Source organism: Dama dama, chromosome 1, assembly GCF_033118175.1.
Source record: "Dama dama isolate Ldn47 chromosome 1, ASM3311817v1, whole genome shotgun sequence".
In the NCBI taxonomy this organism is placed as follows: domain Eukaryota; kingdom Metazoa; phylum Chordata; class Mammalia; order Artiodactyla; family Cervidae; genus Dama; species Dama dama.
Window position 1 is genome coordinate 28,385,006 of NC_083681.1, and position 12,856 is coordinate 28,397,861.

General features: G+C 40.9%; 1 protein-coding gene across 5 annotated transcripts in view; it reads right to left on the reverse strand.

Annotated features, from left to right (window-relative positions):
• Positions 1-12,856, reverse strand: part of SIK3 (SIK family kinase 3) — a 262,793-nt gene that overhangs the window by 52,218 nt on the left and 197,719 nt on the right. The gene's annotated exons all lie outside the window — the stretch shown is intronic.

Sequence of the window (12,856 nt, forward strand, 5' to 3'; positions counted from 1 at the left end):
AAAAAACGATTCTGGATCCTTAAGTTTGAATATCAAACATGGAAACAGAACCTTTAGAAATTATATAACCAGCCACTTAAATTTAAAATAACACTGAAACAGAGATACAGATGGGCTGGAAAGTAAAAGATATTTGGTTAACCAAAAGTAAACATGATTGGTTTACATCAGTACCAAAATCAGTACCATTTCCTTCACAAATCTGGACTGAGGTGAGCAGTACCTTTAAGAACAAAAACAAAATTGGATAGATTGATAACAAGACCACATCAGAATCAGGAAATACATGTTAAGCCTACTCAGCTGGACCCACGATTTTCAGATTATTTTTACTTCTTGTGACGAACACATTTGTGATCACGAGAGACACAGTGAACTTAAAAATTAGACAAAGTGACTTTATTACCATTAAGATGGCTTATTCAATATAAAGAATATGCAGTCTATTTGCAATTAAACCAAGAATGTTTACATTTTAACTTCAACTTCCCCTTTTCATTTCTCCCCCTCCCACTGTGTGAAGAGAGAGCAGAAGGGAGATTGGAGGGTACAGAGTGGAGAGGAAGACTAAGAACTTAAATGAGCAAAGACAGCAGCCAAAGGACAGAGTCTCACTGACTCAGAAATACTTCTATGCACATAGATATTTATATCAAGGACTCCAGGTAAGGCAGGCTGAAGCTCCCTCCTTTCCCAGGCCTACCATATTCCCACATTCCCAGCACCTCTCAGAAGCTCCTCTCCCTCTCCTAGTTTTACTCCCAATGACAACTCTGCCTCCATTTGCTGTTTGCTCTTCTTCTTCCTCCAGAAGGTGTTTTCTAGTAAGGCACGTGCTGATTTTGACTTTCACTGCTTCCCCTATGTTTTCTCAGGACCAACTCTTCTGGGCCCATAGCTTCCACCATCATCAATCACATGTTTGGTAATGATTCTCCAAATTTAGAGCTCTGACCCTGGTACCAGTCTTAAGTACCTGATGTGGCCTTCTAATATGTGCCTGGGAACAAACATCTCAACCTCGCCATTTTGCAAAATCAAACTGCTCTTCCAGCGATGTTCCCATGTTCATTCATGGAGTTACCACTGCGTTACTAGGAGCACTGGGGTCTTCGCTCGCTCCCTCTCATTTCCATTTCAAACTGGGGGTACACTTTTACTGCTTCTACCCTGTGTCCTGAACTTACCTCCTTCTTTCCATTTCCATTCCCCCATCTCAGTTCATACTCTTATTATTTCTCATCTTCTTGACTGACACTCTTGCTTACTACCCTTCACTTGCCTCTAAGCCCCCCACTGAGAGCAGTGAGCATGACACACATCACACCACGCTCCTCCTTACTCAGAAACATCTGGTGGCTCCATTCTGCTTACAGAAGGGTCCAGCTCTCTTCGCAGCCACCCAGCCCCACCCTACATTTCAAGCCCATCCCCGGGCATTCCAGCATTGCGAGACCATTCACATCCTGTGTTTATGTGCTTCTCTATGCTGCTTCCTTTCTGTGCCATGCCTTTTCCTTTCCTTGCCACTTTAGAAATAGCACTTATTTTCAATGCCCAGTCAAATATTACTTCCTGTATGAAGCCTTCACTGACTCTTACTACAAAACACCACGTCAGTGGCTTACTCCTCTGTGCCTCCCTGGCCCTTTGTTTGTACCTTTACAGCCCAATCACAAGCCTCATGTTATATTTAGTTGTATCGTGTGTTTATATCCTCCACTAGTCAGTAAACTAGGGACATTGTTTTATTTATATTATTCTCCAGACAGTGTTTTCATACATAGCAGGGACTCAAGAAAGGGCCACTAAATTAAACTGCAATAAAATTGCAATAAAAGCGCTAGGCCAATCCTCTTGTCACCTCCTGGCTACTGGAGCCTTCTTAGACTGACTGGCAGCTGGCCAGCTCCTATGGCCTCTACCTCCTAGTCAGCCCTCCTAAGGGTGCAAAAAACCCAGTGATCACAAGGGGCTTAGAGGTCAGGGCCATCATTAGCATCACCAGAGATATTTCGACAAGAGAAATAAGTACTCTCATTCATTAACGCAAAACAAATGCCTCATCTGCCAAGTCTTCCTGAGTCTCCTCGAAGAAACGTCTTCCACCTGCTCTGCATTCCCTCATTACTTTGTATTCTTTTTGTTAATTCCACATATAAACATCTCATTTTTCTTGCTCTTTTAAAAACACACTATCCTATCTCTTTAGGCTTCCCAGGTGGCGCTAGTGGTAAAGAACCCGCCTGCCAATGCAGGAGTTCCATCCCTGGGTTGGGAAAATCCCCTGGAGAAGGACATGGCAAGCCATTGCAGTACTCTTGCCTGGGAAATCGCATTGTCAGAGGAGCCTGATGGGCCACAGTCTGTGGGGTCACAAAGAGTCAGACAAGACTGAGCATGCACACACACACATCTCTCTAGTAGAGGTCTACCCCCTCTCTACCCAATTCCTCAAAAATACTTTTTTTCATCTCTGACTCTCATATTACTTAACATTCGGTTTAACTTAAACACAGTAGGTGCTTAACAAATGTTGAGTTGAATGCAACTGCAATTAAAGCCCTACCAACTAACCTATGACATTTGAAGCCCAATCATTTTATCAGTTGAAGTCTTTAACTTTAACCTGTTTTTCTTAAGAGACTGAGATAGGGCTACAGTCCTTGGGGTCTGTTGCTAAACAGATAGGATAGGTTGCTAAAAATCCCAACAAAGGCAATTCAACAGAGCAGGTACTTTGGGACTTATTTAGAAAGAGGACTCTTGATGTATCTTTAATTTGTTGGCAAAGACCTTCACCAGATCCTTTCCCACGACTAGCCTTTCTCTGCACAATGAGGAAGACATGTTGATCGAGACTGTAGTAATTGATGGGCTCTGATGTTGGTGTGATTGGATAGCAAAGTCCAGAAGAGAAAGTCATGGAGTATTCTGCTTGTGTTTTGAATGGAGAATGCCACAGGGCAAGCAATGAATTAAAACCACTTGATTTTGAAACTTCCTAATAAGCAGCTTATAGTATATAAGGGAAATTTGTCATTTTGAACTATGAATGCTCTATCTACAATTAATCACCTTTCTACTCTTTTACCCTGCTGAGGAGGAGAAGGTACAGAGCAAGAACTTTTTTTTTTTTTAATCTACCAAACAGGAAATCTTTACAAAGGAAACAATATCAAAGGAAACCATCTTCAGCAATGGCTACAGGCTTAGATTGCTATTAGGTGTTTATATGAAAAATGAGTGTGCAAGAATGAATGACTGATCAGGGTCTGACATCTAAAGAGGCCACATGGGGGAAACACCTGTTTCCACAGCATGTTATAGCCACACAGCTGCTTTCAACAGCTAGACCCAAAGACCGACAGCAAGATTCAACAACCACCAGCCCTCCACCAGCTTGCCTCTCTTTCCTATTAAAGAGCAAACAAAAACCCTTTAGTCTTGTAAATGTGTCATGGGTCTCCTCTAATCACTCCATATATTGCTCTTACTCCTAACCCTAAGGGTTTTGCACATGTAAGCAAAATCTGCTTCACCCTGCTTGATATGACACTTTCCCTGCCATGAACACCAGCTTCCTCCAATGAATGATCCTGGCAGAGGCCAATTCATCCTTTTCTTATTATTTTTTGTTGTGCTGGGTCTTCGTCACTGCTCACGGGCTTTCTCTAGTTGCTGCGCACAGGCTCTAGGCACACCAGTTTCAGCAGCTGTGGTCCATGGGCTCAATAGATGTTGGTTTCAGCAGCTGCAGCACACAGACTCAGTTGTTGTGGCTTGAGGGTTCTAGACTGTGGGGTTAGTAGTTGTGGGTACACAGGTTTAGCTGCTCCATGGCCTGTGGAAACTTCCCAAACCAGGGATCAAACTCATGTCCTCTGCATTGGCAGGCAGATTCTTATCCACTGGACCAGCAGGGAAGTCCCAATTCATTCTTTAACTTACCAAACCTAACAGAATCTGACCCATCCTCCCACTTCAATACCCATATTATTACTATACCATTCAGTTTTACTGAGAGCATACTGCTGTCGTGTCTTCACTAGTGCCTCATCACAAGTGTTACACATTAATCTTCAATACAGCTATGCAGCCACTAAGATAAAAATTCTGGCCAGTTCACTGTCCATTCAGCAAAATTATAACTTATTTTCTGAACATTTAAATTACTAAGTGAAGCGAATTTGCTCAGTTGTGTCCGACTCTTCGCGACCCCAAGGACTGTAGCCCGACCAGGCTCCTCTGTCCATGGGGATTTTCCAGGCAAGAATACTGGAGTGGGCTGCCATTTCCTTCTCCAAGAGAAATCTCAAATTAATAACATATATGAAATCTGGAGCTCATTGTGAAAGTTTAATTCCTTCTAATCAACACTTCAGGAACTGAATAACCGAGAAGAAAAGAATTCCTCCTCTATTCTTTCAGTAGCTTACCTTTGTTGAGGGGGAGGGGTTTGCTACCCATAGTAAGAAGACTGGCAAGGAAAAATGAAAGCAGTTAAAATTCAAATCAGTCTATTTGGGGTTTTACTGGTAGTTTAGGGAAGGCTGAAGGGACTACTAGTGGGATGTGCAGGTATACTGGGATAGGTGGGAAACAGACAAGACATGGAACAGAATTACTAAGATTTGTGTTGGTTTTAGTTATCTACACATGCAGGCAAATGAAAAAAACTGCAAGATGACCCAACCTGGAAGCAGAAATTCTCATGAAAATTTTAAAGCAATGGTTAAAAAAGAATGAGGGAGTATTCTTGCTGGCTTGGATCAGAAATGTCAAAGAAGCAAGGGAAGAAAAGCTTTTAGAATTTTGTTTGATCAGTTACCTTGATCCTAGAAAACCATATTTCCTTTCAATGGAATGGGCTTGTTCATTTTATTTTGGTTCAGCAGCAAGCTGGAATCAAGATTGCCGGGAGAAATATCAATAACCTCAGATATGCAGGTGACACCACCCTTATGGCAGAAAGTGAAGAGGAACTAAAGAGCCTCTTGATGAAAGTGAAAGAGGAGATTGAAAAAGTTGGCTTAAAACTCAACATTCAGAAAACTAAGATCATGGCATCTGGTCCCATCACCTCATGGCAAATAGATGGGGAAACAGTGAAAACAGTGGCTGACTATTTTTTTGGGCTCCAAAATCACTGCAGATGGCGACTGCAGCTATGAAATAAAAAGACACTGGCTCCTTGGAAGAAAAGTTATGACCAATCTAGACAGCATATTAAAAAGCAGAGACATTACTTTGCTAACAAAGGTCCGTCTAGTCAAGGCTATGGTTCTTCCAGCAGTCATGTATGGATGTGAGAGTTGGACTATAAGGACAGGGAGGCCTGGTGTGCTGTGGTTCATGGGGTCACAAAGAGTCGGACATGACTGAGTGACTGAACTGAACTGAACTGAACTGAAAGTTGCTCTTAATCATAATGTCTTTCAGTGTTTACTAAAGCTTTTTATTCTTAATGTCACCATCAGGGTCTCTAAGTACTTCCATTTCATTCACTCATGTATTTAAAATGTATTTCTGGAACCCTTTAATCAGTAGAGCAATGTGTTGGTTCCTATGAGAGAACCGAACGCAGAAAAGATATATTCCTACTGAAGGACTCAAAAAAGAAAGAACTTAAGTTGAGTGGACTGGATCTAGAAAAGCACAGGGGGAATACGGAAAGGGTTTTTTCTAAGTGGTCGTTGGGGAAAAGCAGAGCAAAGGCAGATCATTTGGAACTAGTAAGCTAAGTTGAAGCAACAATAAAGAAACTACCCTAGGTATGATGTAAGGTTCACAGAGGTATATGGCAAGAAACAACATTACACAGTAGCAACAGGCCAGACTTAGCAGTGCTGGAGAAGACTCTTCAGAGCCCCTTGGGTGGCAAGGAGATCAAACCAGTCAACCTGAAAGAAAATCAACCCTGAATATTCATTGAAAGGACTGATGCTGAAGCTGAAGCGCCAATCCTTTGGCCACGTGATGCAAAGAGTCGACTCATTGGAAAAGACCTTGGTGCTGGGAAAGACTGAAGGGAGGAGGAGAAGCGGTGACAGAGGACAAGATGGTTGGATGGCATCACCGACTTGATGGACTTGAGTTTGAGCAAGCTCTGGGAGATGGTGAAGGACAGAAAAGCCTTGTGTGCTGCAATCCATGGGGTCACAAAGAGTCAGACACGACTGAGTGAGTGAACAACAAATATAATACGTGGTCTTTTGTGACTGGCTACTGTCAGTTATGGGGCTTCCCAGGTGGCTCAGAGGTTAAAGCACCTGCCTGCAATGCAGGAGACCTACGTTCAATCCCTGGGTCAGGAAGATCCCCTGAAGAAGGAAATAGCAACCCACTCCAATATTCTTGCCTGCAGAATCCCATGGACAGAGGAGCCTGGTGGGCTACAGTCCACCTGGTCACAAAGAGTCAGACACGACTGAGAGACTTCACTTTCACTTTCACTGTCAGTTAGCATAATGCTTTCAAGGTTCATCCACATTGTAGCATCTATCGGTAGTTCATTCTTTTTTTTTTTTAAGTTATGATATTCCACTGTATAAACATACCACATGTTATGTATCCATTCATCACTTGATGGATATTTAAATTGATTCTTTTGGTAGGGGGTACTATAAATAATGTTGCTATGAACATTCACCTAACTTTTTTTGTGGATTTATGTTTTCATTTCTCTTATATATATATACCTAGGAGTGGAACTGTTGGGTCATATGGTAACTCCATATTTAACTTTTTCAGAAACTGCATGGCTGCAATACTTTACATTCCCATCAACAATGTACAAGAGGTCTAATTTCTCCACATCCTCCCTGACACTTATTACTATCTTTTTATATTTTTTAAATTACAGCTGTTCTGGTGGGTGGGGTATCTTACCATGATTTTAATTTGCATTTCCTCGATAGCTAATGATGCTGGGCATCATTTCATGTGCTAATTGGCCATTTGTGTATCTTTTTTGGACAAATACCTATTCAAATCTTTTGCCCATTTTTAGATTGCATTATCTTTTTATTTTCCTGAGCACCATGCAACATGTAGGATCTTAGTTACCTGACCAGGGATTGAACCTTGTCCTCTGCTGTAGAAGCATGGAGTCTTAACCACTGGACCACCAGGGAAGTCCCTGGATTATCTTTTTATTATTAAGTTGTAAGAATTATTTATATTCTCTGGATACAACTCCACAGACATGATTTGCAAATATTTTCTCCCATTCTGTGGATTATCTTTTCACTTTCTTGATAGTGTCCTTTGATGCTCTTAAGTTTTTTTAATTTTGATGTCCAATTTACCCAGATTTTCTTTGTACTTACACTTTCAGTGTCATATCTAAGAAATTACTACCTAACCCAAGGTCACAAAGATTCACCCCTATGTTTTCTTCTACAAGTAGTTACTTAGTTTTAGTTATGCAATGAGCACCTGTGAACCCACCACCCAAATAAAAAACTGGTATCTGAATAATTACTTATGTCAAATCATAAGCAGTACTCATTCTGTTTCCTATATCCTCTTCCAACCACTGATTTTCAACCCTGTAAGCACATCAGGATTACCAATGTATTTACAGTGATCCACAAACTTCACCTCAGACCGACTGGATCTCCTGGAAATAATTTAGACATCTGAATGTAAACAAATAAATAAAACAACTCTTCCTGAAAATGTTTGAGAACTCTTATGGCCATGAAATGGTTGAATGGCATCACCAACTCGATGGACATGAGTTTGAGCCAGCTCTGGGAGTTGGTGATAGGCAGGGAAGCCTGACATGCTTCAGTCCATGGGGTAGGGTAGCAAAGAGTTGGACAAGACTGAACAACTGAACTGAACTGATGGGCATTGAGGAATCACTGGGACTTCTGGTACAGGCAGACGTAGTAATATTAACCTGAAAGCAAGACTACATTAAGTATGAGGTGGGACTTCCCTGGTGGTCCAGTGATTAAGACTCCACGCTTCCAATGCAGGGGATGTGGGTGATCCCTGATCAAGGAACTAAGATTCCACATGCCATGTGGCATAGCCTAAAAACTAAAAAAAATTATAAAAAATGTATGAGGAGAAGTAGAAGGCCTGTGAGAAAGCAGAAAATGAGACAGTGAAATGAGTGAAAATGAAACAACTCAGAAATTATTTTGACAAAAGCCTGGACAGTACTTGAGGGGAGATAATACATTGGATAAAAAGGAGGGGAAGGTACAGAGTATTTGATTTGGGAAGAAAAAGATTTTTTTTTCTTAATTTAAAAAGGTGAGAAGTTTGGTTTAAGAAGGTGAGAAGAAATTCAAGTGATGTTCTGACAAATCGAGGTGTAGTAATGAATGGATAGAAGTTTTTTGAAAGAATAAGTAGTGAAAAAGGAATGGCTGGGAATTATGGTTTAGGACACCCATAGGTACTTCCTATGCTATAGGTGCAGGAACAGAAAAAGGATGGAGCAAAAGGGAGAGAGAGATATCTTAACATTATAACAGGGGAGCTGAGAGAGGAGAAAAGCAAGTCAAGGACGGAAAAGGTGGTCTGCAGCAACCATACTATGTCATCCAAGTACTGTACAGGTACTTCTATCTGAGGGAAAACTATGATCACACATAAATACTTGAGACTAGAAATGGTATAACTTTCCCTCAGAAGTTTTGTTAATTTGTCTTAAAAGAAATGCTAAGTCATAGGAATGAACTATGAACATAACCCAGATTCATTCTGAATCATCTAGAATGTCACACTATGAATAAAATAAGACATTTCTTACTAAGTTGGATGACAACCAATTAATAATTCTGAACTCGGAGTAAATTCATTCAGGGTACTGAGAAATGAGCAATGTGGGCCATGCAGTCGAGCAGCAAGGACTCTGGTGAGTCAGGCATCCTGGGCTGCCCTGGATCTGTCTCTTCCAATGCTGCAGCTTTCCCATTTGTGCAGCTCCTGGAATTCTATGGAATACAGTACACATATTTCTCAAGCAACTCTCCATCAAGTGCTGTGTTACAGAGTATGTGTGTTGTATGTCTGTGTGTGTTCAGTCGCTCAGTTGAGCCCGCCTCTTCACAACCCTTTGGACCACAGCCCACCAGGCTCCTCTGCCCTTGGGATTTTCCAGGTGAGAATACTGGAGATGATTGTCATCTCCTCCTCCAGGGGATCTTCCTGACCCAGGGATTGAACCCTCATTTCCTATGTCTCCTGCAGGCAGATTCTTTACCATTGAGCCACTGGGAATTAGATGAGCATTATTTTTATTTCACTTCTGGGAAAGTGAGGGTCATTAAGCAACATGTTCAAATTCAAAGGTTGGAAAAAAAAAGACTTACTAAGAACAAGGTTCAGCCAATAATGCCAACCTGGACGCCCTCAAAGCCCACACTGTGCTTTTAGCATCATGCATATGTTTATACTGAGGTAAATGTACCTCCCAGAATTATTTTTATACTACTTCCAAATTCCCCAGTTATTATATACTACTGCTTTTCATTTTATTCTTGACTGCCAATCCTTTGCTATACTTATGTAATTCCCAAAGGCATACAAGCCTTGAAACATACTGTTTCTCAACAAGTTGCTTTAAAAACAGTGCATAGAAAAGACAGCAGGCACTGTATAAAACTGGGGAAAGGATTAATTTCTCAATAAATGCCATAGGCACATCTGATTTTTCCTATGGGAAAAAATTAAATAGGACACTTTCCTTGTATCATATTCTAAAATCAATTCTAGGTAGATCAACTTAATACAAATGGTAAAACTACAAAGTTTTTTTTAAATAAAGTAATAAAGGAGATTATAGCTTCAGGAGATAGAAGGATTTCTTAAACAAGAAGCAAAAGGCACACATCATAAAGGAAAAGAGAGTAAATTTGGTTACATTAAAATTATACTAAAATGTGTATTCATTGAAAGATATTTTAAAGAGAATGAAAGGAGAAATCAGGAAACAAAAGAGTTATTTGTAACACATAAAACAAAAGACATGTTCTTACTATTGAAACAAAAACTCCTGTAAATCAGTAAGACAGACAACCCAGTAGAAACATGGGCAGAAGACATTTTTTTAGCAGACACTTAAAAAAAGCGAAAAGACATAAAAGGAGTCCAATCTCACTATTAAGATGAAATTAAAAACTAAATCTACAATGAGATAACCATTACACACTCAGTGGTTTGGGAAATATTATAAAGTGTAATAATATCCAGCACTACTAAACATAAAGTGAATAGCTAATAGGAACCAACTGTATACAGCACAGGGAACTCAACTCAGGGTCCTGTAATGGCAAAGTATGGAGAAAAAAATCCTAAAAGGAGTGGATATGTGGATATGTATAGCTGATTCACTTTGCTGCATACCTGAAACTAGCTGAAACGACTACAGTTGTAAATCAGTCAGTTCAGTCACACAGTTGTATCCGACTCTTTGTGACCCCACAGGCTGTAGCACGCCAGGCCTCCCTGTCCATTACCAACTCCCGGAGTTTACTCAAACTCATGTCCATTGAGTCGGTGATGCCATCCAACCATCTCATCCCCTGTCATCTCCTTCTCCTCCCACCTTCAATCTTTCCCAGCATCAGGGTCTTTTCCAATGAGTCAGTTCTTCACATCAGGTGGCCAAAATACTGGAGTTTCAGCTTCAGCATCAGTCCTTCCAATGAATATTCAGGACTGATTTCCTTTAGGATGGACTGGTTGGATCTCCTTGCAGTCCAAGGGACACTCAAGAGTCTTCTCCAACTCCATAGTTCAAAAGCATCAATTCTTCAGCGTTCAGCTTTCTTTATAGTCCAACTCACACATCCATACATGACTACTGGAAAAACCATAGCTTTGACTAGACGGACCTTTGTTAGCAAAGTAACGTCTCTGCTTTTTAATATGCTGTCTAGGTTGGTTATAACTTTTCTTCCAAGGAACAAGCATCTTTTTATTTCATGGCTGCAGTTATCATCTGCAGGGATTTTGGAGCCCCCCCAAAAAAAGTCTGTCACTATTTCCACTGTTACCCCATCTACTTGCCATGAAGTGATGGGACCAGATGCCACGATCTTAGTTTTCTGAATGTTGAGTTTTAAGCCAACTTTTTCAGTCTCCTCTTTCACTTTCATCAAGAGGCTCTTTAGTTCCTCTTCGCTTTCTGCCATAAGGGTGGTGTCATCTGTATATGTGAGGTTAGTGATATTTCTCCCAGTAATCTTGATTCCAGCTTGTGCTTCATCCAGCCCAGTGTTTCTCATGATGTACTCTGCAGATAAGTTAAATAAGCACGGTGACAACATACAGCCTTGACGTACTCCTTTCCCTATCTGGAATCAATCTGCTGTTCCATGTCCAGTTCCAACTGTTGCTTCCTGACCTGCATACAGATTTCTCAAGAGACAGGTCAGGTGGTCTGGAAGTCCCATCTCCATAAGAATTTTCCAGAGTTTGTTGTGGTCCACACAGTCAAAGGCTTTGGCACAGTCAACAAAGCAGAAATGTTTTTCTGGAACCCTCTTGCTTTTTCGATAATCCAATAGATGCTGGCAGTTTGATCTCTGGTTCTTCTGTCTTTTCTAAACCCAGCTTGAACATCTGGAAGTTCATGGTTCACGTACTGTTGAAGGCTGGCTTGGAGAATTTTGAGCATTACTTTACTATCATGTGAGATGAATGCAACTGTGCAGTAGTTTGAGCATATTTTGGCACTGCCTTTCTTTGGGATTGGAATGAAAATTGACCTTTTCCAGTCCTATGGCCACTGCCGAGTTTTCCAAATTTGCTGGCATATTAAGTGCAGCATCATCTTTTAGGATTTGAAATAGCTCAACTGGAACTCCATCACCTCCACTAGCTTCCTAAGGCCCACTTAACTTAGCATTCCAGGACGTCTGGCTCTAGGTGAGTGATCACACCATCGTGACTATCTGGGTCATGAAGATCTTTTTTGTGTAGCTCTTCTGTGTATTCTTGCCACCTCTTCTTAATATCTTCCGCTTCTGTTAGGTCCATTACCATTTCTGTCCTTTATTGTGCCTATCTTTGCATGAAATGTTCCCTTGGTATCTCTAATTTTCTTCAAGAGATCTCTATGATCACTGAGGAAGGTTTTCTTATCTCTCCTTGCTATTCTTTGAAACTCTGCATTCAAATGGGTATATCTTTCCTTTTCTTCTTTGCCTTTCACTTCTCTCCTATTCACAGCTATTTGTAAGGCCTCCTCAGACAACCATTTGGCCTTTCTGTGTTTCTTTTCCTTGGGGATGGTCTTGATCCCTGCTTCCTGTACAATGTCACGAACCTCTGTCCATAGTTCTTCAGGCACTCTGTCCATCAGATCTAACCCCTTGAATCTACTTGTCACTTCCACTGTATAATTGTAAGGGATTTGATTTAGGTCATATCTGAATGGTCTAGTGGTTTTCCCTACTTTCTTCAATTTAAGTCTGAATTTGGCAATAAGGAGTTTATGATCTGAGGCACAGTCTGCTCCCGGTCTTGTTTCTGCTGACTGTGTAGAGCTTCTCCATCTTTGGCTACAAAGAATACAATCAGTCTGATTTCGGTGTTGACCATCTGTTGATGTCCATGTGTAGAGTCTTCTCTTGTGTTGTTGGAAGAGGGTGCTTGCTATGACCAGTGTGTTCTCTTGGCAAAACTCTATCAGCCTTTGCCCTGTTTCATTCTGTACTCCAAGGCCAAATATGCCTATTAGTCCTGGTATCTCTTGACTTCTACTTTTGCATTCCAGTCCTCTATAAAGAAAAGGACATCTTTCTTGGATGTTAGTTCTAGAAAGTCTTGTAAATCAACTATAGTTCAATTAAAAAAAAAAAAAAAAAAAAGCCCAGCACTGGTGAGG